The sequence below is a fragment of the Dendrobates tinctorius genome, unplaced genomic scaffold (assembly GCF_039654945.1).
Source record: "Dendrobates tinctorius isolate UK_male_01 unplaced genomic scaffold, ASM3965494v1 ptg000062l, whole genome shotgun sequence".
NCBI classification, from domain to species: domain Eukaryota; kingdom Metazoa; phylum Chordata; class Amphibia; order Anura; family Dendrobatidae; genus Dendrobates; species Dendrobates tinctorius.
This window is the reverse complement of record NW_027361730.1, coordinates 7,794,030-7,821,095: the sequence shown is the minus strand read 5'-3', so window position 1 is coordinate 7,821,095 and position 27,066 is coordinate 7,794,030.

Sequence of the window (27,066 nt, the reverse complement as noted above, 5' to 3'; positions counted from 1 at the left end):
ATGTTTCTTAGCATTTTTCCCTTTAAAAATTTTTTTGGCTTGGTTTGGTAGGTCTATTTAAAAATCTGTAATACCGGCGCAATACTCCGACAACATTATTCTCAGATACCATATGTGAGTCAGAAAGGCATGCAGGCATTTTCTCCATGCTGTTCCCATTTAGTTTTAGCTCTTTCCCATCAATTTCAGCTTTCTCCCCATGCCCCCAGACCTGATTGTTGGGTCCAGCAGAAAAATCTTCGGCTTTCCCATTGACTTGCATTGGATTTGCTATTCGGTATGAATACACGGTTGTTAGAAATTATTTGTGCCAATTTTCCGAATCTGAATATTTCACTATTCGCTCATCACTAGTGGTGATGTATGTTGAATTTTTCCTGGTACTGTCATAAATGGAGGCATTTCAATTCAATAGTGTACTAGGAACGGATGAGGTCATCTTGTGGTTCAAACATATTTATGTCTTTTTTGTAGCAGAGTCTTGGTCTCTTTAACTCTTTATCTCTGCAGACCTTTTTTTGTGCTTTTGCTTTTACTTCCTCTTTTTCCAAGAAACGTAACTTTTTTTTTAGTTTTCTTTGGACATATCCTTATGGGGGCTTGTTTTATGCAAGGTGAACTGTAGTTTAATTGATTTTGTTTTAACTTTCAATTTACTGGAAATTGGAAAAAAAATCCAAGTGTGGTGACATTAAGAAAAAAAGCAATTCTGGCACATTTTGGGGGTTTTGCTTCTAAAACCCATATACTGTGGAAAATTTACTCTGAGTCATGATTGTCTCAGGTCAGTATGATTACAGCGATAAAAAACTTGTATAGATTTTTTAAACTGGTTTTGGACATTGAGATAAAATTGGGTCCTTATGACAAAATGGTGGCAAAGGTGTGTTTAGGAAAAAGTCTACTTCTCCTTTGCCCCAAATTACTCAAGCCATAACAAGTAATCAGTTTAGAGTTGAGTAAGAAGCTGATGATCTTTCAAGGTAATTGAAAAAGTAGGGTTAAAATACAACCAAACAAAGGAGAAGGTTTCCAGAAGGAAAAAAGGAAAACGGATTGTGACAAGTAGTTGTTGAATAGATAGATCAGTGCAAAACTAGAGTGGAGTAAAGAGATTTACACCACTTTTAATCCACAGTACAACATTTGTGACATCCTAAACATTCCCTCATGGGGCTGGGCAGCAACTGTTATTCATTTGTCCTAGGTTCCATAATGCTGCTTGGCTCCGCTTCTTGCAGTGACATCTTGGCTTGTTAGAGGGTCACACTGGGGTGTGATCTTCAAGTCTGTGGCCAAATCGTGGCACTCTCCTTATCTTCCCATCATAGACTTTGGTCTATATGTTCCAGCCCATGCTGATGACACCATAGAAGCAACCTACTAAATCTTCAACTCGACTTCTGTTTAATTGGATTGCTGTTGTTTACTGAACTGTGTCTCTTGCTGCTATAGTGATCTTGCTGACTTAGTGTTGACAACACATGCTTTCTTGACTGCCCTTTCTCTACCACTACTGATAAGTACCATCAAGTCTGACTATTCTGAGCACATCTGGAGATTCCCTGCAATTAAGTTGACACCTCTGTGTCTGATTTAGCCTGTGCAAAATGGATTGCCTAACAGAATCCACCTCTGCTGCAGGTAGTGTAAGGGAAAGTTCATACATCCAGCATTTGGTCAGTATTTCGCTTCAGTAGTTGTAAGCCAAAACCCGGAGAGGGAGAGAAATACAGTAGTGGTGACTAGAGTCTTTTTTTAGGGATTCATGAAACCTGACTTTCGCAAAAGTCGGGTCGAACGAAATCAGCCGACTATAGGGAAAAGTCGGGGGTCTGACTGAAACACAAAGCCCAATGCAAGTCAATTGGGAAGCAAAGTCGGCAGTGAGTGGAGGACAGTAAACACACCTCCAGTGCCCATTTCAATGCCAAAAACATCAATTCTTATTACTGAAGCTTGTCAATCTTAATTTACTTTATAATAATAGTTACGCACTGTTATTTGGATAAAGTTCTGGGGGGGTAGGGTTGGCTCCAGGTTTTCATGTGCCCTAGGCCAAAGAGCACCCCTTTAACACTTACCACAACTCATGATGCTCCGATACGGCACAGAAATATAGGTATAGTACAATGACAAATACTTCACTGCTTACATGACATGACTGATCTATTTTAAATTCTACAATAGCTCAAAAAAAGGACAGTATATTACTCCATACAGTATTATGGCCACCACATTGTGCGCCATACAGAATAATGAGCCTCATATATTTCTCCATACAGAATAATTGGTCACATATAATGTTCCATACAGTATATGATGAGCTCCACATAATGCTTCAGTATGTGATGGGCCTCATGGATGATGCTCCAATGTCTTATGGGCCCTAATAATGCACCATATATAATGGGCCCCATTTCTAATGCTCCAGTGTATCTTGTGCCCCATAGATGCTGCTCCAGTGTCTGATCTGCCCCATTTGGAATGCTCCAGCATATGATGGGACTCATGGATGATGCTCCAGTGCCAGATGTCCCCCATTTGGAATGCTCCAGTATATGATGGGCCTCATGGATGATACTCCAGTGTCAGATGTCCCCCATTTGGAATGCTCCAGAATATGATGGGCCCCATAGATGCTGCTCCAGTGTCTGATCTGCCCCACTTAGAATGCTCCAGTTTATGATGGACCTCATGGATGATGCTCCAGTGTCAGATGTCCCCCATTTGGAACGATCCAGTATATGATGGGCTCCATAGATGCTGCTCCAGTGTCTGATCTGCCCCACTTAGAATGCTCCAGTATATGATGGACCTCATGGATGATGCTCCAGTGTCAGATGTCCCCCATTTGGAATGCTCCAGTATATGATGGGCCCCATAGATGCTGCTCCAGTGTCTGATCTGCCCCATTAAGAATGCCCCAGCATATAATGGGCCTCATGGATGATCCTCTAGTGTCAGATATCCCCCATTTTGAATGCTCCAGTATATGATGGGCCCCATTTTTAATTAACCCAGGCATGGTATGTGAAAAGAGCTCCATGGAGTAATCTGAAGTGTGTGCTGCCGCATCATTCACTTTTGGTGTGGGTGAAATACACAAGGAAAGTGGTTGCTCCTGACAAGAAGCCTGCACTTATGACTCAGTGCTTGCATTTTTTTAAACTTAAGAAGAGGAGGCGATAGAGCTGGAGGCTGTTTCAGCAATGTAAGCCAAAAACAGTTCCTGATGCTCCGCCTTTAAAAACAGTCTACCTACTCCCATAAAACGGAGCCTTCCAGGCCTTCCATAGCTACACCATGACGCAGGCTCAACACCTCCTGCCTTAGCTGCTATTGTGTTTTTGACACTACCAGCAGATGCACCACCACCACCACCATCAGTACCAGGTGGCCCCCCACGCCCACGTCCACGTCCTCTTCCTCCATACTTCCTCATGTTTTAGAAAATTGACCCAAAATACCAGCAGATATATGGTACTGTATCAGAAGCGTACAGCTCTATACAGTCTAGGGATAACAGTATATCTCCGTATATATTTCATGAGTCATACACAGACACTCATAGGCTCAGTATGGATTACCCAATAAAATAAAAAGGTGAAAAAGGGTACAGTATCACCAGATACAAGGTATATATAGTATAGTGTAAACATTCTGAATCTCCGTATACATTTCAGGAGGCAGACACAAACGCTCTTAGGCCCAGTATGGATTACACAAGAATATGAAAAGCTGTAAATGGGTAATGTAACACAAGCATACAGCTGTATACAGTGTTGGGCAAATTTGAAATCTCGGTATATATTTCCAGAGTCACCCTCAGACGCTCACTCAGTCTGGGTTTGACCATAATAAAATATGTTGTAAAAAAGGTACTGAATAACAAGATAGCAAGTATTTATATTATAGGGTACAATTGAAATCTCTGTAAACATAGTCCCGTAGTCAGTCTCAGATGCTTACTCAGTATGGATTTGACCGTAATACTAAATGTCGAACAAAGGTACTGTATAACAAGATACAAGCTGTATCGAGTATAGGGTAAAAATTGGTATCTCCGATTCACCGTATATATAGAAGGTTATATATATATATATATATATATATGAAGGCTCACACACGCTTACTCACTATGGATGATACCGTAATACAAAATTTGGAACAAAGGTACTGTATCAGCATATACCAGGTGTATCCAGTCTAGGGTAATTGTACATTTTCGTCTATACTTCCAGAGTCAGACACAGGCACTCACAGGCTCAGTATGTATTACACCAGAATTTATCAAGTAGAAAAATGGAAAGGTAGTCGAAGCGTACAACAGTATACAGTGTTGTGGTACTTTTAAATTTTCGTATATATTTCAGTCTCAGTAAGCCAGTCCAGACTCTCCGCTACTGGAAACTACAAGGATACAAGCAGACGGAAACTCGAGTGTTATCAGAAATTTGGGAATTACTCATCGCTGAAAAACCTCCCGGTAAATGTTCCAGAGGCGATGCAGACCCTCAATTACTGTGTCTGTGGAGACAGCGAAAATGGTTCTTTGTGAAGAAAGGATTGCTTTATCACAGTAGCGTGGATCACATCACCGTTACCCGTCTCCATCAAACTGTGATCACAGGGAGAGATGTACACATGGTCCTCACTGCCTATCATGATGTGTCTGGTCATTTTGGAGTGCTAAAGACAGAAGCCACAGGCCGTAGGTGATTCTATTGGATTGGCATGAGAGGAGACATTGAAAAATGGTGGCAGGAATGTCACACGTCTGTGACTATCACAAATGTAAAAGGTGATCATAAACCACCACTGCATCCGATTGTAAGTTGACGTCCATTACAAATGGTAGCCATTGATCATCTGAAGGTAAAGGCCAGCAGGACAGGGCATAGCTACATCTTAACCATCATCGATCAATACACCAAATTTCTAGTGGCCGTCCCTGTGAAGAATTTAACTGCACAGATTACACAGCGGTGGAGCAGGGAGAGGTAAGTATTGCAACTTGCAAGTGCTGTGGCCATGACCAAGCGGGGGGCACACTCGTGGTCGACGGTACTGGCACAGGGCCCCTCATAGTATGCTGGTGTGTCTGACGGTGAGTGGGCCCCCCCACCATCAGAGACACTGTATTGTACTATGAGGGACCCTGTGCCAGTGCCGTCGGCCATCTGTGGGCCCATCCACCTGTTCAGAACAACAGCACTTGCCCGGGTGTGCCAGGTGTTGACCCCAGCCATTGGGGGGGTGGTCAGCCCACTTAGGGAGGTTTAAAAAATGGCATATGTTGATGTGTTGGCTGGACATTCAGCTGCTGCAAAGGGTGGAATTGGGCAAGTCCGAGGAAGAGGAGGACAAAAGCGAGGCAGTTTTCTGGGAACCTACGTGTCAGCAGGGGAGGGTGTGACATAATCCTTTGCAACCTATGCATGGTTCATTTTAATGAAGGTTATGATATAGAAGAGTTAATGGTTTGCTTTTATATCCCTTTAAATGCCTTTAAGACTTCAATTGCCTTTTGCCTTATTATTGCTAGAATTATTCTTATGTAGACTAGTAGTCACTGTCTTCAAGGAAACTATACTTGTTATCATATTTGTTCTCAACAACGTGTTCTGGGTATATTGTAAACAAGGTACGTACGACCCTGAGGTGATGGTGGGGGCCAAATGAGCTCCAGAGTCACATATTGTTGTAAATGGTATAAAAACATGTCTTATATTTCATTACGTCAGATAAAGTGATTTAGCCACGACCAGTGTGTGTGTCACTTTGTCTCCAAGCGCTTGTGAACAGAAAGGGCGAAAAACCTCACGATTCGGACTCACTGGTGATCTGGACAGCTGACGCTAGGTCAGAACAAAAACAGCTACGACAGTTTTGGCGCCCGACGGGGACCGTGGAAACCAGTCTATTCGGAATCCGTATGTGGGAGCTTCCTGGAGGGTTGAAAATGCAGAATCCAGGCTGCAGCAGGTGAGAACATTTATTCTTACATTGATTATGCATCTGCAACCTTTCTAAGGATGTCTACATATCTCTGGGTAAGACTGTAACAGCACGGTTCAAAAGAACCCACATCACCAGTGAGTGGTGAGTATGTCTGTATGAGAGTTGAATAATAGAGTAATAAGATAATAATTGTCATCTGTATTATCTGTTAAACTGTCCTGGCAATATACTAATATACTAACTGGTTGTGTACTGGTGTACTGTGTAGCACAAAGTCTGGGATAGACTCTGTGCAGTGGTTATTTTGGATTGCCAGTAAATTTGTAAGGCTGTGGTTTTTGGTTGCTCTGGTTTTCAATGTTTCTTGTGTAAGAAGTGGGCTTTGGTGTTCTCGGAGTGTCAGTGGACACTGCTGTAGGTTAAAGTGTCAATCAAATCCAAAGTGCAAGATAGTCAGGCTGTGTGAATCCTTGTATATATGTCTATGAGAACCTCTGAATAAGATGAGAGATGAGTAATTGAGTATAAAAAAATCTGTGAATGAGCACGTATGAATGAATCATCACACATCATTTTTGTGTCAAGAGATTTGTTACCTTTCTAGTTGTGGTGGAATCCCGGACAGATGCGTTATAGATATTTCAAATCTACATCTGAGACTGAATGAATTGAGTAATGATATAGCTCGTGTTATATGTGGCATTACATTGTAAAGTTTCCTGAATGCATTTGGCCAGAAAAAGGGCAAGGCATGGTTAATCTCATTATACAGTTATCTGCTCTTACAGTGAAATCCCGTGATTTTGAGTTTCTTTGTAGAAGTTGATTTTGATAAGTCTAAAGAACTACGGAATGCTGATGGGAGGGGGGAAGGATGGCATTGCGCAGTTTTCTTCTCCCTTCGCTCTTTCTCTGCTGAGTGTGAGCTGTGCTCAAAATTCTCTGTAATTCTATCCGTAAGGTACGCGCTGAAAGATTTGTGCATTTTAAAGCAACAGTACTTAATTGAAGTTGGAAGTTAAAAGTAAGATATGGTGCCTAATTTAGAAGGGAATTGTAAGTGATTGTTTAGTCATTGTAAGTGATTGTTTGGTCATTAATGTGTTTGAACCTGCTTCTAGTTGTGTGATTGATTTGTATAGCAAATTGTGTATCAACAGAGGAGGTAGCCGACTGTACGGCTGATAAAGTAGGTCAGAGGCCTATCACACCTGGGCCTTCTTACTTTAGTCAGCGGGTTTTTTGTTGTGGGTGAGAGGCGAGGGCGAGGAGCCCTCTGGATATACCTTGGCAGGCTCACTCTGACTTGCTTTGTGTGGGCTGTAAGACAGAGGTCCAGACACACAGAAGGGCATTTCAGAAGAAAGGTGAGCTGTCAAAAGTTGAAATAGCCTTCCCACAACAATCCATGGAGCTGGGCTGGAAGGATTCAGGCCTGATCCTATTCTAGCCAGCTGATCTAACGGGTGAGAGGCAGAGAGCCTTCCCGTTACATCCTGTAGGTCTACCGGGTGAGAGGCAAGGAGCCTTCCCGCTACACCTTGGCAGGCTCTCTCTGACTTGCTAAGTGTGGCCTGTAAGACAGAGGTCCAGGCACACTGGGAGGGCATTTCAGAAGAAAGGTGAGCTGTCGGCAGAAAAAGGTTGAAGCCATGGCAACTTTTTCTGTGTACAGTCGGTGCCCCCAATGAGATCCAAGACAGCTATGCAAATTGTAAAAGACAGAGCAGAAAGGAAGCAGTGAAACAGGTAGGTTGGACAAATATTGAAAAAGGCAAAAATACCAGAGTGTGAATGTTTGGATGTACAAAAAGGCACAGACAAGGGAAGAAAATAGCAAGTGAATAAATTATGCTTGAGAATGTGCAGCAGTATGAAAGGTGTATTATGAATGTTTGATTGACAAAGTGTAACCAGAGACCCAGACAAAACAGATGGACTTGTAAACACTGTGATCAGACTCAGACAAAACCAGACTGAATAGCTACTTGTGTGACCTGTGCTACTAACCTAAGCGAATTGCGCTAAATCCTGTCCAGACAAGATCATAAGAAGCTGACATAATAGTGTGGATAGTGGGTAGTGGGGACATTGACCTTCGAGGAGTAAGCTGACAATAGACATCAGACGACCAACGCCATCAGGACCTAGAAGTGCGACTAGAATAAGAAAGATGCAGGTGTATTATCCCTGGAGCCCCTCTGACCAGCTAGCTTTGCTGAAGCAGCTGCCTGACCCTGAAGACCAACCATTCCCGTTTTACAGACACATAAAGGGAGTACAGCAGACATATAAGTGTACCTGGGCAGACCTAGAGAGGTTGGTGAGTTTAAAGGCAGGTGACGCACTAGGACATATAATTAAGACACACACAGATGTGACAAAGAATCAGGCTTGGGGCAAGGATGATAAATCTGCACGGTCTGGGGAGACGTACTGTGAGTCACTAAGACAGTGGGCTACAGTGGAACAATCAGAGCAGTCCGTACTCCTGACTAATGTGACACAGCAAAAAGGAGAGAGGGTAGAGATGTACTTTGGACGGATACAGCTGAAATGGGCAGACATGGGGTACATTTGCAGAAACCCACTTGATGTTAGAATACTGGTGAATGCATTCATTGACAGTATGAACAAAGACTTACGAGACGCAGTACAGACAGCCAGACCTGAATGGAGATATGTAGATCCGAAAGACGTCCTTAAGGTAGCTAAAGAAGTTGAGCAAACAAGGACAATAAGACGACCTGTCATGTATGCTGGAGCACAAGGAAAAAAATGGAGACGTAATAAGGGACCTAAGGACCTAGAAACAGTGAGGTGCTGGAATTGTGGTACTTACAAAACTTATTGTTAGTGACAATACCCCTATGAATTTACTGGGAGCAGATGTGCTGAGTGCGATCCCGGCCATCATACAGTACTCTCCTGAGGGTATTACAGTCACAAGTCCCCTCTCAGATAAACATTTGTGTAAGATTGCGGCAATGGTGTATATGACAAAAGCGGTGAAACGAACACCTGACACCAAAATGCCTGAGGATGAAGAAATGGGACAGGTGCCAGACACTGTTTGGGCAAGGGGGGAAAAATGATGTGGGTCGGTTGCCCATTCCCCCTGTCATGATTGAATTGTTTTAAGCAATACCCCTTGAGCCTAGCCAAATCAATTACCCCGAGCAGAGATATTAGAGAGTATGTTAAGGCAGGGGTTCTGGTGCAAAGAACCCCCCCCCCGGACTGCAAAGATCTTCCCCCTGCGACACCTCTTTGTATCCCATTAGGAAAAAAAGGACTCAAGGGTTTGCTGACACTTACAGAAAGGTTCATGACTTAAGGGCTATTAATGATGATATAGTGAGTGTGACCTCAATCGTCCCTAACACACACACAATACTGTCACAGATCCCAGTAATGTCAGAATGTTTCACAGTCATTGATTTAGCAGGTGCATTCTTCTCTGTACCCCTGCACCCTGACTGTCAGTGTCTTTCTCCTTTACTCATAGAAGTGAACAATATTGTTGGACAGTCCTCCCACAAAGGGGGAAAGAAATCCCCTGCCATCTATTCAGCAGCAATGGCAGGGATCCTTGAGTAGTGGCAATCACCTCATCCGCTGATTGTACTATTACAGTACGTGGATGACCCTAAGGGTTGCAAGGTCTCACGTGACAAATTACAGTATTACAAACAAGAGGTGATATTTGTTGGGACATTGTATTGCTGAAGGTACCACACACCTGACAGGAAACAGGCAATTCAAGATCTCCCTCTACCCAGGTCACATCAGCATCTATGCACTTTCCTAGGTTTAGTGACCTACAGTAGGCCTTGGATAAGGTCCGCTTCACAAATATTCCAACCACTTTATGACTGCTTGTCATCAGACCCGGGACCTCACACAAAATACAATTGATTGTGTCTGTGCGGTAGGAGCAGCTGCACTACTACTAGGAAAGGCATGTGAGATCACACTGACGTTTCTTTTGACAATCTATTCCCCATATGACATCCATGCCATACTCGTACAAGTTCAACCAAAACATGTCTATGGCCAGACAGCTCTGACTTGAGTGTGCTCTACTAATTCCTGAGTATGTCACCCTCAAAAGATGCAACGTTCTGAATCCAGCCACCCTCCTGCCTGTGGATTCAGAAAAGGGGGAATTGGTGACCGTATTAGTGAGTGAGGAAGGATACTTTGACATGACGCATGAACATGTCTGCATAGAACTGATGAGTCAGGAGACAGTTGGGTTTGCACACGTTCATGAAAAACCTGTTCCTAATGCAGACTTTGAGTTTATTTTTTGTAGATGGCCCCAGATACCACCAGGATGGACGATTCTACACTGGATATGCAGTAGTATCCTCACATGAGGTAATCCGAGCGGAACCACTCTCTCCTCACATGTCGGCGCAGGAGGCAGAGTTGAAGGCACTCACTGAGGCGTGTAGAGCCGCTGCAGGTAAAGTCGCTAATATTTTCACAGATTCGAAGCCCATTAAAAATGCAGAGCTGGTGAAACAATTGATGGAGGCATTGATGTTACCAGTCCAGGTTGGCATTGTCAAGGTAAAAGCACACACAAAGGTGACTCCGTGGAGGTAGAGGGCAATAGAAGGGCGAACGAGGCTGCTAAAATAGCACAAGGCGGCCTAGAGAGAGCAGTGGACGTGGCGGGGAGTCAGCGTATTCCAGCCACATTGGGTATAGATGTCCTGAAATCCCTCCGGCAAAAGGCTGCCCAAACAGAGAAGGTACACCGGGGGAGACTGGGAGCTGAGCTGAACTCAAACGGAGTATGGGAGAATAAGGATAAATTGTGCCCACCAAAGTCCCTGTTCCCAATCATGGCGCAAGCAGCACATGGCCCCACTCACACCTCAAAAAGTCACATGTGTGCCATGGTAGATGCCTTCTGGATCGCTCCTGGTTTCAGTTACGCAGCGAAACTTGTACAATCATGCCTCATCTGTGCACAGCACAACCCAGGTAAAACAGTAAAAGTACCTAAGAAAGCGACATCTAGGCCTCTCTACCTGTTTCAGAGACTGCAGATTGACGACATACAGCTACCAAGGTAGGAGTGTATGCAAATATCCTAGTATGTGTAGATCTCTTCTCTGGTTGGCCGGAAGCCTATCCGGTAAAATGTGCAAATGCTAAAATGACTACAGACAAACTGATGAAAGAACTGATCTGCAGGTATGGTGTCCCAGAAGCCACAGAAACAGATAGGGGTACACACTTCACGGGAGAAATAATGAGGGAAGTCATGCAGGCCCTGGGTGTACAGCAAACATTTCATACACCATATAGGCCACAAAGTAGTGGGAAAGTGGAAAGACTAAATGGGACACTTGAACTGAAAATTCAAAAGGCCATGGCAGACACAGGAAAGAGCTGGGTAGAGTGCTGGCCTCTTGCACTCTTTTCAGTTAGATACACTCCAAATAGAAAGACAGGCTTGTCTCCCTTTGAAGTCCTGTTTGGTAGTGCACCAAAGACTGGTCTGTACTTCCCACAGGTGCTACAAATGCAACACGGTTGTATGTCCAGGCCTAGCAGGAAAGACTTAATGTGGTGCATAAACATGTGTTCTCATACATTCCAGATCCTAATGCCAGTGCAGATGTGCATCAGCTGAATCCAGGTGATTGGGTGGTTATACGCAGACACGTGAGAAGGATCCGGGACCCACGATTTGACGGCCCCTTCCAAGTCCAGCTGACCACATCCACTTCAGTAAAACTTGAGGGAAAGTCCACCTGGATCCACGCCAGTCACTGCAAGAAGGTCCTTTCACCAGCAGAATGACTGTTCTCCTCATCACCTTGCTGGCAGTGACAGGGTTACTGCACTCTACAGAGACACAGGACAAACTATTAAATGCTGATTGGGACAACAAACTTATTCGGCATCATGCTCTTCTTATAAAGGACATGGAAGGACAGAAAACGAAAGACTGTTGGATCTGTACACACAGCCCAGTATCCGCGAGGACTATGCCGTTCTTAGCCTTACCTCTGGAGATATGGGAGGTATTAACCCCACACTGCATACACAATGAGACTTGGACTCAATCTAGGTGTGCCCCGTGATATACAGTATCTGCCTCATTGGCTATAGTCGAATGGGCCGCTAATCCCTGGTTTCAGTTTAATATAACGCGGCCTAAAGGTACAAATGTGGTGGCGGGAATATGATTCAGATGTCGGAAATATGGTCGCCAGGAGGAGGACTGAATTCCCTCACTCAGACCCTATTCCCAATGATGGACTGTAGTTCAGTCTTCAACACACTGGAGCAGACACCTGTGGTGAGGACAATAATTGCTTCCGTATATACACTCATGATCAAACACAGGTTAATAAGACGATGTACCAGGATGGTGCTGAAGGCTGTAGAGCATCTACGGGTAAAATAATAAGGAAAGAAAGGGGTAAATGTACATCTGGTATAAGGGGAAAGCCAATGAATAATACTTGGTGTGCCCATAAGCCTGCAGTAGGTCAGGACTTTTGAGTTTATACCAATGTATACAGACCCCTGGTCACGTTTGTGTTCTCCCTGAAGGAGTATTCTTGGTTTGCGGACATCGAGCCTACAGGTGGGAAGGCCAGACATAAGAGGGGTCTGCACTCTTGCTAAACTGACACCAGCCACTTTCATAGTTCCTCATAGTAAAATAGACACAGCAGCAGTCTCAATTCACACTTTGTATAGAAGGGCTGCAGACAATAAGCCACATGGTAGGCCGCATCTAGTAGAGATGGGGATAACAAAATATTCAGTAGTATGCTAATATACCCCTTCATAACACAACTGTGGGATAAATTAGTGGAAGCTACCGACTACCTGGACGATCAGATTTTCCAGATTCTTGAAGTTCTAAATGAGACTAATACAATACAGAGACAATTAATCGTAGTTACTAACCAACATACTAGAGTACTAGATTACCTGACAGCAAAAAAAGGAGGAATGTGTCAGGTAATTGGTCCCACCTGTTGTAATTAGATCGACCCTGCTGGCAATCTCCAGATCAGGGCCAGTATAGACAAAATAGGTGAACGTAGAGACCAATGGTTAAAGCAACACAGTGCAAACAGAGACTCCTGGTGGGGTAACACATTCTCTTTCCTAAATCCAGCAAATTGGTTTAATAGCTTAGCAGGATGGATTTTTGGCATTATATAGACTTGTATGCAAATTTTGTTGTTTTGCTTATTGTTTTATGTAGCCGTAAAAGCGCTAATATATGTATTACTTAAGCTACTGAATAATGTATGTGGGAAAAAAAAAATCTAAGGCTGAACCTTCTGTAGTGTATCATAGACCCCAGGTGGCCATTGCTGATGGGGAAGGTGAGTGTCCACACTGAGGGTGGATGGGCGAAGCAGGTAGGAAGCCCCCTTATGGGTACTAGACCCATGAGACAGTATCTCCTTTGTGGACATCAGCTGACCCTGTGGCAAAGGTTATACCATTTACAAAAGGGGGAAATTGATATAGAAGAGTTAATGGTTTGCTTTTATATCCCTTTAAATGCCTTTAAGACTTCAATTGCCTTTTGCCTTATTATTGCTAGAATTAGTCTTATGTAGACTAGTAGTCTCTGTCTTCAAGGAAACTATACTTGTTATCATATTTGTTCTCAACAACGTGTTCTGGGTATATTGTAAACAAGGTACGTACGACCCTGAGGTGATGGTGGGGGCCAAATGAGCTCCAGAGTCACATATTGTTGTAAATGGTATAAAAACATGTCTTATATTTCATTACGTCAGATAAAGTGATTTAGCCACGACCAGTGTGTGTGTCACTTTGTCTCCAAGCGTTTGTGAACAGAAAGGGCGAAAAACCTCACGATTCGGACTCACTGGTGATCTGGACAGCTGACACTTGGTCAGAACAAAAACAGCTGCGACAGTTAGATCATTAACATTTTGGGTAGACAGACGGGTCCTTTTTTCTGTCAGGATTGATCCAGCAGCACTGAAGACTCTTTCAGATAACACACTAGCAGCAGGGCAGGCAAGCTCCTGTAAGGCATATTGTACCAATTCAGGCCAGGCGTCCAGTTTAGAGGCCCAATAGTCAAAGGGGAATGACTTGTGAGGGAGAACATCGATATGGAAGGAGTAGTTTGTAACTATAGTTGACAACTGCTGTCTCCTGTCACTTTTAATTGATGCAGTATTAGCAGTCGTGTGAGCGGTACTTGAGAAATCATTCCACAACATGGTCATTAAACCCCTGTCTCCAACACCACTTCGGCTGTGTGCACCATGAACACCTCTTCCACTGTGCCCACTATGGCTCATGGGAGAAACAGCACCGCTGCTGTGTGCTGGGAAAGCATCAAACAACCTGTTTACCAGAGTTGCTTGTTTGTTAGCCAATATTATCTCCACCTTCTCCTGTGGCATGATTTGTAATTTGCCTTTGTAGCGTGGATCGAGGATGCTAGCCAGCCATCCTCCTGCCCAAAATAATCATCCCCCTCATCCTCCTCCTCCTCCTCTTCATCTTCTTCCTCCATCTCATCCAGGACAGTTCCCTGACCAGACAATGGCTGACTGTCATCAAGGCTTCCTTCCTCCTCCACTGCAGACACCTGATCCTTAATGTGCGTCAAACTTTGCATGAGCAGACGCATAAGTGGGATGCTCATGCTTATGATGGCGTTGTCTGCGCTTACCAGCCATGTGCATTCCTCAAAACACTGAAGGACTTTACAGAGGTCTTTGACCACTGCACACCCGACAATGCCATGTCTTCCCACAAACTGCCTGCCCGTGTATCCTACCACAAATGCATTACAGCCTGCCTCTGTTCACACAGCCTCTCAACCATGTACAGGGTGGAGTTCCACCTTGTTGCAATGTCTATGATTAGGCGGTGCTTGAGGAGGTGGAGCAATCGCTGCCGCTTCTGCATACGACTGGAGTGCACGGCCGAGCGACGGATGTGCGAGCACAGTCTTCGCACCTTATGGAGCAGGGATGTTAACTCTGGATAATTATTAAGGAAGCACTGCACTACCAGGTTCAAAGGGTGAGCCAGGCAAGGTATGTGTGTGAGTTTTGCACGGGCTATGGCTGCCACAAAATTACGGCCGTTATCACTGACTACCTTGCCTGCCTCAAGATGTAGACTGCCCAGCCTTGACTCTGTTTGTCGCTGCAAGTAGTCGGCCAGTACCTCCGCGGTGTGTCTGTTGTCGCCCAAACACATCATCTTTAACACAGCCTGCTGACGCTTACCACTAGCTGTTCCATAGTGGGACACCTCGTGTGCAACCCTGCCAGCTTTGGTTGGAGTGCTCGTGTGACTGCACTCTGTGGACGAGCTTTCACTGATAGAGGAGGAGGAGGAGGATCGAAAGCCTACAGTCAACTGTTTCCTATACCGTGGGCTAGGCAGCACTGTTCCACCGCCGCTGTCCCCAGTGGAGCCTGCATCCACCACATTAACCCAGTGCACAGTGATGGACACGTAATGGCCCTGGCAATGCCTACTGGTCCATGCATCTGTTGTGAGGTGCACCTTTCCACTCACTGACTGTTTTAGTGCATGGACAATGCGGTCTTTTACATGCCGGTGGAGGGCAGGGATGGCTTTTCGAGAAAAGAAGTGCCAACTGGGTAGGTCATAGCATGGGACAGCAAAGGCCATGAGGTCACGGAAAGCTTTGCTTTCAACCAAATGGTAGGGCATCATCTCTAATGAGACTAGTTTGCCAATGTAGGCATTCAATCAAAGTGTACGCCGATGAGAGGATGAGTACTTTCTTGTCCTACTCAGAGTGTCTAGTAGGGTTAGCTGGACTGGAGAGCTGCATATGGGGGAAGTAGCGGTGGACCGGATGGAGTGAGAGGGAGTTGGTAATGGTATTGGTGGTGATGGCCTAGATTCAGTGTTGTGTTGCAAAACCATTGTGATTCCCTGAGTGCTTTGGCCTTGTGACAACACCTCCACATTTAGTGCTGGTGGTGTGCTTAATGGTGGTGGTGGTCTTACAGTGGGGGAAGCGATGGAGCGTTGCTGGCTACCTTCAGTCGGAGCAGGTGCACACGTGCTACCTGAGGTTTTGTAGTCCGTCCACACTTGCAAGTGCATGTTGATTAAATGTCTAAGCATGCAACTGGTATTCAAATTTCTGAGTTGTTTACCTTGGCTTAAGGTCCTTCCGCACTTCTTACCGGTAACCTTTGCCTCATGACTTTTTAATGCAAAATGGCTAGAATTAAGATCGGATGCAATGTCGCGTTTGGAAAGCCCCTGATGTGCATAAACAGTGGAAACCTCCCACAAATGACATCATTTTGGAAACTAGACCCCATAAGAAACGTATCTAGATGTGTGGTGAGCACTTTGAACACCCTCGTGCTTCACAGAAGTTTATAATGTAGAGCCGTAAAAATAAAAAATCTTATTTTTTTCACAAAAATGATTTTTCGCCCCCAATTTTTTATTTTTCCAAGGGTAACAGAAGAAATTGGACCCCAAAAGTTGTTGTGCATTTTGTCCTGAGTATGGTGATACCCCATAAGTGGGGGTAAACCACTGTTTGGGCTCATGGTAGCTCTCGGAAGGGAAGGAGCACCGTTTGACTTTTTCAATGCAGAATTGACTGGAATTGAGATCAGATGCATGTCGCGTTTGGAGAGGCCCTGATGCACCTAAACAGTGGAAGCCCCCCAATTCTAACTCCAACCCTAACCCCAACACACCCCTAACCCTAATTCCAACAGTATCCATAACCATAACCCTAACCACAAACCTAACCCTAACACACCCCTAACCCTAATCCCAACCCTAACCCTAACCCTAAATTTAGCCCCAAACCTATCCCTAACTTTTGCCCCAACCTTAACCCTAACTTTAGCCCCAACCCTAACACTAACTATATCCCCAACCCTAAACCTAACTTTAGCCCCAACCCTAACCCTAACTTTAACCCTAACCCTAACCCTAATGGGTAAATGGAAATAAATACATTTTTTATTTTATTGTTTTTCACTAACTAAGGGGGTATGTTGTGAACTCATTTTCTGGTCTACCAGTTGTGAGTTCTCCTTCTGGGCTCCCTCTGGTGGTAACAGGAGGTAGTGAGGCTGATTTAATTAGTAGAGATCTGCCACCTGATGATGAGGATAATGATTGGATCTCTGGAATCTCAGACTGGATTTAAGACAGCCAACGCCCTATTCTGGTGCTGGTGATTCCTTCTGGCTTTTCAGGTCTTGGTTTTCAGCTCTGTTTCAGTCATCTCAAGCTAAGTGTTTCTGCTAATGTTCACACTTGATTTTGTTGGTCTATTCAGTTTTTTGTGTGGTCAGCCAGCCCTGGCTGGGGCTGTGCTGAATTTCCACTCTTATTTATCTGTATTTGCCAATTTGCTTTTCGTCCCTTATTAGATTGGCCTCTTTTTTGCTCTGTCTCAGAATATTTCAGAGTGCTGATATAGTGGGAGAAGTCTAGTGACTTCAGGGTTAATTTTGTTATCAGAAGTGTTGGACATTATTTTTGTAGGGTTTTTTGGGCAGATTGTAGACAGTGTCTTTCCTTTCCTGTCCTTTCTAGTTAGTTTGGGCCCCATCGTTTGCTCAGCCTATTTTTGTCAGGAACACCGCACTGCACTTGCTCACTGAGCCAGGGCGTGTGTCCTGAGTACAAAGACTGTGCACAAAGATACCTGCGGAGCGAGCAGCAGTGGTGACAATGCATGTTCCAGGACCTGAATCACGTGACTGCTGGGGGCGTGGCCTAAGCTCCACAGAGCTAGGAGCTGCAGGGAAACTCCTAGAAGGGTAACTACAGGACAATGTTACCAAGGAGCATAGACAGAGACAGACACCAGATGAAGCCGGGTCAAAGCACGAGATAGCAGGACAGTACCAAAGGGCTTAGACAGAAAGAATAGTCAGGACGTAGCAATAGATCAGAAAACCAGAACAGGTATTAGACGGTACAATAGGGGTAAACTGTAACGGAGTAACGATAGCCAAGCCAGGAGGTCAGAACTAGAAAAGACAATGGTACCAAAAACAAGAAACGGAGTACAGAGTGAAGGAACAAGCCGGGTCATACACGGGAAGCAAGCAAACAATGCAGAGTACACACACACCAGGGGTCAGACACACCAGAATAGCAGTATAACTGACAGAGAATGCCAGTATGGAGTGAGCATAAATACCCCTCCCAGATCCAAAGAGAGGCCGGCAATGTTAACCCTGTCAGAACAGGACATTAACCATGTCCTAACCATGACAATTTTCCTGCCTGTGTTTGTGTTTTCATTTTGTGTCACCGTCAATACATGTGTGGGGGCTGTCTATTCCTTTGGGGTCTGCTCTGGGGCAGTTAGTTTTCCCCTTTTCTTGCTTTAGGCTTATTTAGTTCTCCGACTGTGACGAGGCATCTAGATTCATCGTAGGAACGCTCCACGGTTGCTGCTAGTTGTGTGGTTAGGATCAGGGGTCTGTAATCTGCATAGTTACCAACATCTCTGATTTTCTGTGACTTAGCTTGTTTAGTTTTCCTCCTCGGTGACCCATTCATAACAGGGGTAATAAAGGGGAGCTTGACTTACTATTTATAGTGGTATTTTATGTTTGGCAGCTGTCACACACTAAAAGATGCTTTTTATTGTAAAAAATAGTTTTTGCATCACCACATTTTGAGAGCTATATTTTTTCCATATTTTCCATATGTTCCAGGCTGATGGCTTTCAGCACCGCCAGGTGGTCGGAGCTGAAAGCACAGGAGTAAATCTGTTACATAAGGGCGATCTGCTCATCGCCCATATGTAGCAGAGCCGATCGAGTTGTGCATGCTTCAAGCCTCCTATGGAGGCTATTGAAGCATGCCAAAAGTAAAAAAAATTGTTTAAAAATAAAAAAAAAGTTAAGAAAACCTAAAAGTTCAAATCACCCCCCTTTCGCCTCAATCAAAATAAAACAGTAAAAAAAAATTCCCACATACACATATTAGGTATTGCCGCTTTCAGAATCGCCCAATCTATCAATAAAAAAAGCATTAACCCGATCGCTAAACGGAGTAGCGAGAAAAAAAGTCAAAACCCCAGAATTACGTTTTTTGATCGCTATGACAATGCATTAAAATACAATAACGGGCGATCAAAAGAATGTGTCTGCATAAAGGTGGTATCATTAAAAATGTCAGCTCGGAACGCAAAAAATAAGCCCTCACCCGACCCCAGATCACGAAAAATGGAGACGCTACAGGTCTCCGAAAATGGTATTGTTTTTTTTTGTTTTTTTTTTAGCAAACTTTGGAATTTTTTTCACCACTTAGATAAAAAAGAACCTAGACATGTTTGGTGTCTATGAACTCGTAATGACCTGGCGAATCATAATAGCAGGTTATATTTAGCATTTAGTGAACCTTCCCATAAAAGCCAAGCAAAAAACAAGTGTGGGATTTCACTTTTTTTTGCAATTTCACCGCACTTGGAATTTTTTCCCGTTTTGTAGTACACGACATGGTAAAATCAATGGTGTTGTTCAAAAGTACAACTCGTCCCGCAAAAAATAAGCCCTCACATGGCCATATTGACAGAAAAATAAAAAAGTTATGGCTCTGGGAAGAAAGGGAGCGAAAAACAAAAATGCAAAAACGAAAATAACCCCAGTCGTTAAGAGGTTAATGATGGAATAAATATTGATTTTGTGCAGGTTGATTCCGTATATGCCATGCAGATCTGCATGCCATATAAGATGTCAGCGCTACATGTAATTTCTCACTAAACTCAGAGACTTCCTGACATGCACTGTGCATGACAGGAAGTCTCTGAGATCTAGTAGCCCGGATGTTGTCATGATGACATCGGGTTACCATGGGAGCAATCGGGACTCCGCGTCATGCCGCGGGGTCTCCAATCCAAAGGCAGAGGGGCTATCAGAGCTGACAGCCCCTCTGCCTGCTCACGGAACACTGTGATCATGTTTGATCGCAGTGTGCCTGGGGTTAAAGTGCGACCACTCCTGGCACTTAGTGCCAGGTGTCAGCTGTGAGAATCAGCTGACACCCGGCCGCGATCAGCCGCACTCCCCCCGAGAGCGCGGATGATCGCGTATGAAGTTCTATTTCATCCATGGTCATAGGGGTCCAGGTCACATGGATAGAATAGTACTTCCAAGGTCAGAAAGGGATTAAGCAGAGACCGCACCGGTGTTATCTGAACCCTGAAACCACTTTGGCGGTACCCGAACGTTGAAGCTGCACTGGCATTACCTGAACCCTGAAGCTGCACCGGCATTACCTGAACCTGAAACCATTACGAAAAGGACTTGAACCAGCACCATTGTCACCTCTAGTTAGCATACCTGAGTCCATACTGTCAGAACCTGTTCCAGTATCTGAATCCCGATCTGCCTCTGACTCCACGTCAGTATCTTTTCTTCACACTGATCCAGAACCCATGTTGTCTGGAAAGTGTCTGAGTCCTGTTCTACCAGTTACTCCGAGTCCATGTCAGCAAACTTGGCCCCTGCGGCCAGCAGCTGTGGTACTAGGGACTGACTAGGAGTGGTGACTGACGGCTATATGTAGCTCAAGTATAACTCCACCATCAGGGACCCCAGTGAAAACCAGGTAGCCGCTTAGCTACGCCCCTCTTAGGTAAGCCTGGATTGTGGCACAGTGGGTTCCATTCTTAAGGGAGATATACCCTGTTCTGTCTATAAACATTTTAGGTGTGTGTTCTGTCTAATGGATTGTCAATGTGCCTTTCTATCTATCTATCTATCTGATGTCTTTTCTAGAAGCGTACAGATTTAATTTTTATGTCTGAATTGGGGGTGTAAGGTTAATGATCCCTGATGACAAACTAGTAAAGGAATCTATAAGTTCTGTCTAATTAGTGTTACAGAGGTGAACAAAACACCGCTATTCCCATAATTACGTGCATACAGTTTACTGAGCAATTTTAACTAGGATTCATCCGCCATCCTGCCTTGCTCAATATTTGATTCTTACACCTAAGCCATCAAGCAGAAATGATTCACAATTTGCATAAGCTTTAAAGTGTGCAATTTTTCTGTGACTTTATCATAAGTAACTCACCTCTTTGCCAACTGGTATAGAAAATAGTAATTAATTAAACATTTATCACCCCCTTTACATAACCAGGACCATGTTGACTTATTCCCCTCCCAACATTTCGCTTTTTAATCTATAACTGCTCTGTTGCACATCCTCGTTATTTCAGAGGACTGAATATATTATCGACAAAATCCCACATAGTTGGTCTTTGTTTTCTATCAATCTTTCAATTGCTGTAGGTTCTCTGTGGACTCTGTCAATTATTATGCATGAAAGCAATTATGTTATGGAAATTTACACGTTCATATAGTAGTGCATGTTTAGCCACTTAGAAAGTTTGCCAAATTAGCATTCACTTTTTATTTTTTACTGATGATGAGACGACTGCATTTCTTATAATCAGGTGTATTTCTTTACTGCCATTTTAATAAGGTCTAGTTACTAGTTAAAGTTGAGCCCAAAAGCTTTGCACTTACCTGGTCTGGTGTCCAATCTAGTCCTCCAAGGTAGCCGGATAAGGGCAGTTTTCACCTTTATAATCGGTATCCTTGCCTCACCATTCAAGAGTGTCTCTTGTGTTTGCTAGGCCACAAAATGTCACAGTGCCGTATATGGCATGACATCAAATGAGGCTTACTGGCAAGGGGTGTTCAGGATGCTGAGTGCAGAAGTTAAGACTGCCGTGGTCCAGCTGCCACAGAGGACCAGACTGAACACCGGACCATGGCTGAACAAACTTTTTGCTAAACTCTTGATCTATTAATACACATTCACGTTTGAAAATCTACATGTAAAAGTTCACAGGAAACCTGATCAAATTTTGACTTAGCAAATGAAACACTGCCACTATTATTCTGCATGATGTGAAGTGTTAATAGTTACATATGACTGCAGAGAAGGAACTTGTTGCTGAGTTGGAACAACTGAGGAGTAGGAAATTGTTGCTAGGCAATGTGATCTCATACGTTATCGGTGACCCAATGTTTTCTTCTTCCTGTATCTGTGTTGTGTTCTTGTCCTTATCTTTGTAATAAATCAGAAAAACAGTTCTGGCCCTAAAGAATTATACATCTTCATACAGAAAACCCATAGCTATAGATACATGGTCTAATATTTTCATTTCTTGGTTCTTTTGAAATGCAGACCTGTACAAAGATGAATAAAATCTTCAATGTAGAATTGATGCAATCTGGTATTTATGTTGGTTCTCTATCTAGATTTATTGTTAGATTAATGTAATGAAATAAGAAATGGTGCGGTATGACTGTTGCCAAATTGCTTCCTCTCTTCTTTACTGTCAGTTTGTGGTCAATCCAGCTTTATACTGAGCAATTTGACTAGGCCATTGCAAAGCAAAGGAGGGCCAAAAACCAATCCGATTGACTGAAGTGAAAGATTCTAGGATACTAATACCATAGTTGGCTTAGTAACAGGAGACAATCTATTGATTTGTAAAAGGAAATGTAGCTGGTAGAATTTATCAGATTGATTCACATTTTGGAGACTCAACGAAGTAATGTATTTTATTTAATTGCCATGCACGACGGATGTGTGCACTTGATGTAATAACCAAGCTTTATACAATTGACACCTCTGTATAACTGCTGCAATCAGCACTAGATCCGATCACAACAGTGTAAACCCTTACGTGCTGCTATCACGATTGAGTCATAGGATACAGGGTGCGGGTGCCCATTCTGTGACCCTCCATTCCCTCCACCACTCGACAAGATCACAGGATACCAATGATGTTGCCATGGGAGCCAGGGGTGTTCTGTCTGAAGAAAATGAAAAATAGCAGTCTCTCCAAGGGGTTAATGGACGTTTTCAATGTTGTTCATATTCTTATCTTCCAATAGTGGTCTTCCCTTAAAGGGGTTGTCTGGTCAAAACTGATAAGTCTGCAGTCACTCTGTGTGACAGCAGACTTATGTATGTCCTCAGTGCATGCACTGTGCACCTTGGAGGTTTGCCAGTTTCAGACCCGGGAATGTAGGGTCTGAAACTGGCAAATCTCCCCCGCAGCCATCTCCCACTGGCCATACCCTCAGCCACTGGGCAGGCCACGCTCTCCATAAACTTGTATTGAGCTGAAGCTGCACCCCGGCCAGTGATGCGACTGACCACTGGGTGCATACGACTATAAGGCGCAGCCTCACTCCATACAAGTGTATGGAGAGTAAGGCCGCATCCACTGAGCAGTGGTATGTATAACGCATACATACCCTCCATCCCTGGGTCTGCAACTGGCAAATCCCTGTAGCGCACAATGCGTGCACTTGGGGGGGATTCATGAGTCTGCATTCTCACAGAGTGAATTATCGGTTTTGACCAACAAACGCTTTCAGGTGTTTAGTATATTTCTAAAGTTTTCAATCTAGGTGCCACTCTTGCAAAGGTTTATGATATAGGAATTCTCTGTAGACATGATGGGCGAACCCCTGGATGTTCGGGTCCAGTGAGTTTAGCCAAACATTTTAAAAAAAGTCTGGTTTGGGTAACAGTAGAGTACCCGAACTTGAATCCATACCCCATTCACATGAATGGGGGGCTCGGACATCTGTTTTTCACCACATTGTCATCTGCATCACAGTGCGGAAAACATTGCCTCTAACTGCTGGGCTTAATATCACCAGAAAATACAAAGGTGAAATCAACTCCACAAATATGAACCCACTTGCCACAACCACAGGTCAAGTGGGAAGAGTCAGGCAAAGAGCCAGATTTGGCTCACCTAATAGATGTGCCTTTTCAGGGGCAGCTGTGGGCTGCTATTTTGAGGCTGTGGGGGGCAATAATCATGGCCCCTTACCAGCATGAGTATACCAGCCCCCAACTGTATGCTTTAGCTTGGTTGGTTGTTAAAAATGGGAGGGTCCGCACATCGTTTTTTTAAATTATTTATTTAAATAATTAAAAAAAAACTTTCTGGGGACCACTCTATTCTTGATAACCAGCCATGATAAAGCTGACAGCTGAGGATTGAAGCCCGCAGCTGTCAGTTTTGCCATGCTGGTTATCAGAAATAGAAATATCGCATGTCTTTTTTTTTAATTTAATTATATATAGTGCAGGCACTGATTGCTGAAAACTCCCATCAGCCGTGCCTGTTCTCACATCAGCCAATGTCTGTGATTGGAGGTAAACTTTTTACTGCCATTATCAGCTGCTGGCTATCAGATGAATCACAGTTCTCTGACTGCGGGTAATGATCTAACCGCCAATCAGAGCCGCTGGTGTTTCTCGTGTTGTCATGCAGATGACTGCGTGGGAAACACCCAAAGTTCAGGGTGCCAAACCCATGTAGCAACACGGACTTCCTTTAGAAGTCTGTGTTCGGGATCCATTCCCAAACAGTAGGTGTTCATTACAGACCCCGAACTTTACTGTTCGGATTCGCCCATCCCTAGTCTCCAGCACTAAAGGTTTGGGTTTCGTACATTTGTATCAGCTATTACCATGAAATATGCTGGCTACTTCTTCTGTTGTCAAATTAAAACTTATCAAATCACACCTATATAAAGTCCACAATGAAGATTTGTTTATCCTTAGAAATGTTCCTTAGCAAATACCAGCATTAGGCCACATGCACACATTGAGCATTTGGTGAGTGTTTTACCCCAATATTTGTAAGTCAAAACCACGAGTGGGTGAAAAATGCAGAAGTGCTGCAAATGTTTCTATTATGCTATTCCTCTGAAAGTTCCACTCCTGGTTTTGGCTTACAAATACTGGGGTAAAAAACTCACCAAATGTGCAATGTGTGCACATGGCCTTAGAGATATATTGTCTTCTAACTGGCCTTTTCATGAGCTATTTTAGAGTCTCGACAAGAAATGCTATCATTGCTGGAGCACATGATCCAAATATAGTTATTATTTGGCAGGTTTTGTGCTGATAATTGGACTAAAGTGTATTTGTGGGAAAATACAATTTATTTGCAAAGCATAGGGCTCGAGAATTTAGTTAACGATGGCTCCATAGCATTGTTTATAGTATACCTCTGTTTTATTTTATCTATTTTATCTCTATGTGGTGCAGTTCAGGTAACAGTAAAGGGAATCTGGCAGCAGGTGCTTGCTATGAAATCTGAAAACTGCAAGATGTAGGGCCTAAGAGCCGGATTCCTGTAATGTATCAGTTAATGGACTGCTTGGTGTAGATTTCATAGAATGCATGTTTTCTCTGATGTAGATGTAGCAGTGGCCAGAATGCTGATCTGTGAATAACCCCACCCCAGACTGGCAGCTTCAGGCTGTCAACAAGCTTAAATAGACATATGAGGGCTGTTTTTTTGCGGGACAAGTTGTACTTTTGAATGACACCATTCATTTTACCACATAATGTGTTTGAAAATGGGAACAAAATTCCAAGTGCGGTGAAATTGTGAAAAATACACAATTCTGCCATTGTTTTTTGGGAATTGTTTTTACAATGTACATTTTGTGGTAAAAAAATACCATGCAATATGATTCTCCTCATCAATACTATTACCGTGTTGCCAAACATGTCCAGTTTTTCATTATTTTAGTGGTGGAAAAAAATTCTGGTTTGCGAAAAAAAAAATTTGGAGAGTTGTGTTGCCATATTCCAAGTCTCCTAAAATTTTTATTTTTTTTGGCCCATGGAGCTGTATGAATGTTTTTGGGTTTTTTTGCAGGGAGAGATAACATTTTTATTAGTACCATTTTGAGATAGATGTGTCAGTTTTATCACTGGTTACAACATTTTTTGTGGTATTGTGGCAACCCAAAAAACCTAATTTTGGCGTTCTTTAATTTTTTCTTTTTACTGTGTTTACCAGTCGGCTTATTTGTTTTTATATTTTGATAGATTAGACATTTCTGAGCGTGGCGCTACCACATATGTGTATTTTTTTAATATCTTTATTTTCAATGAGAAGAGGAAAGAGATGATTTAAACTTTTAATTTTTTTTAGTTTTTTTAAGCTTTTTTTACTGATTTTGTTAGCCTTAAGGGCTTTGAAGATGCGATCCTGCGATCGCTTGTGCTAAATGCACTGATACCACAGCATCGCTGCATGTAGCAGAACTCAGTCTCCTTTGAAGCCCTGCCACAGGCAGGGTTTCAAATGGGTTTTGTAATGACAAGAAAGGGGGTCATCAGTTGACCCCCGGATGTCATGACAACCCTTTGGCGACCCACAATTATGCCACAGGTGCGGCGATGGGCAAAAATACTGACACGCGCGCATTTAACTATCGCAAGCCGAGCTCTTCCCCACCAGAGCTTGGGTAGAGTCACAATCCCTTTAAACTTCCTGCAGCTGGCTAGAAGATACTGGTTATAAGTTTCCTTTACCCTGGTCTGCTATTTAATTTAGCCTGCTTCTAGAATCTGACAATTATTTGCTCTTGACCTTGGCTCATATTTCTGACTACTCATATGTCTCAAGATTTTGTCTCTGACTTTCTGGTTTTGATTTGGCATCAAGATGATTCTTTGTAAGCTCGCTCCAACTGGTCAGCAGCCACTCTGTGGTTGCAGCACACGGGGCACTGCATGATTGAGGACACCCTAAGATATTAAAGGATAAAGTGTAATTTAAATGGAGTGGCTTGTGGAAAGCATTTCTAAGCAAGCCAAATTAAGAACTGCCGGAATTCCACTTAGGCTGGGTCACACTTGCAAGAAACTCACTCAAAACTCGCATCTCAGTATCCAGCACTGCAACCAGCACTCATGACCGGAGTGTGCGGCTGCATGTAGTTCTATGCAGCTGAGTGTTCAGGTCCAAATGCCGGCGGCAGTGATGGGCATTGAGACGCAAGACTCATGCGAGTTTCTCGCAAGTGTGACCCCAGCCTTACTGTCCTGCTCTGAAGTTGGCCCAGATAGCTGCACTCCTCTGCTTTCAACATCAAAGCGTGCGCAGTTGTCATGGCTCAACTCCCAGGCTCAATCTGGTGACCTTTGGCTGTGTGGTTGGTTTCCCTCTCCGCTGGACCACAGCCTGTGCTGTCCCTGTCCATCTGCTGATAATGCTTTTGTCTTTCTTTT